This window comes from Atta colombica, unplaced genomic scaffold, assembly GCF_001594045.1.
Source record: "Atta colombica isolate Treedump-2 unplaced genomic scaffold, Acol1.0 scaffold126, whole genome shotgun sequence".
Classification (NCBI taxonomy): domain Eukaryota; kingdom Metazoa; phylum Arthropoda; class Insecta; order Hymenoptera; family Formicidae; genus Atta; species Atta colombica.
Window position 1 is genome coordinate 6476637 of NW_017259213.1, and position 1308 is coordinate 6477944.

General features: G+C 28.0%; 1 protein-coding gene across 1 annotated transcript in view; it reads right to left on the bottom strand.

Moving 5' to 3' along the window:
• LOC108695004 overlaps window positions 1–1308 on the bottom strand; it is a 22970-nt gene that overhangs the window by 8652 nt on the left and 13010 nt on the right. The window lies entirely within an intron of this gene.

The following is a 1308-nucleotide window of genomic DNA, read 5'->3' on the forward strand; positions in this document are numbered from 1 at the left end:
ATATATATATATATATATTAGAAATTGAATCACTGAACATTGAAATAAATTGAAAAGAAATGTTGTAATTATTAAGTTCGTTACACTGACAAAAATTAACGGGAGCAGAGAAGACAGTCGTTGCTTGTGAACCGTATTCGAGCTAGGACGCAACTGACTACCAGTGATCTAGGAAACACACGAGGAATGTAGGGGGAAGAAAATACATGAGCAAATTCGTGACACGTGGAGAATAGTGTCCTTCTAATAAGTCGTTATTATATTTCATCACGTATCGCGGCGATAATGTAAACACAGTCTCGCGACGATCAATATCTTGCATATGAGAAATCTCGCTGAGATATGTATATAATTACAGATTGAGTATTCCAATATTCCGAAAACCGAAACCTTCAAAGATCAAAATTTTTAAAAAAATATTCGGAGTTCAGAAAACGTGGAGCTTCAGGGAAAGATAGCAATCTGTTTATACTGATGAAAAATGACAACTATTATCAATATAAACTCTCTCTCTCTCTCTCTCTCTCTCTCTCTCTATATATATATATATAAAAAAATATAAAATCTATAATTATTTGTTTTGTTTATTTCCCATCTTTGTTGAAATATTATATTATAGATGTGGGAAAAAGTTCGTGGCGTTTTTTTAATGCCATCTAATGGGAAAAACGCCACAAACTTTTTCCCACACCTAATATTATTGAAAATCTCAAAAATACTTGCTGTAGAAAATAGTGATAAGAATATAAATTAATTAGCATAAGCTTTCTCTTAATCCCCTAAAGACCCAATTCCGATCTCTCAATATTTTCAGATATTTCTTCTTAAAATGATAACAATATTTGTACTTTTTATTTACTGGATATTTTTTTGAATTCAAAGAACGTATCATATTTTTTTATAAAAAAAAAAACTTTGCAATGAAATCAGATTTTTATTTTCATCTTACTTTAGCTTCGTTATATCATATATTTAAAAATCCGAAACATTTCCGTTAAAGATTTAGTAAATTTTTTATTTTTAATAATTTTTGTAGACATGAATGATATGATATTATTATAGAATAAATAACAGATTTAATAATAACTGTATAGTTAATAAACTTTCAATTGACACGTGCGTGATTGTGTGAATATATTGACTATTCTGATCCGCAAGAACTATTTTCAACCTTTTTTCTTAGGGAAATAAATATATCCACAGAAATTATTTTATATATATTGAGTTGGCAAAAAAGTAATTACGTTTTTTTAAAAGGCATCTATCAGTAAAAACTGCAATTACTTTTTTACCAACCAATATAAATAT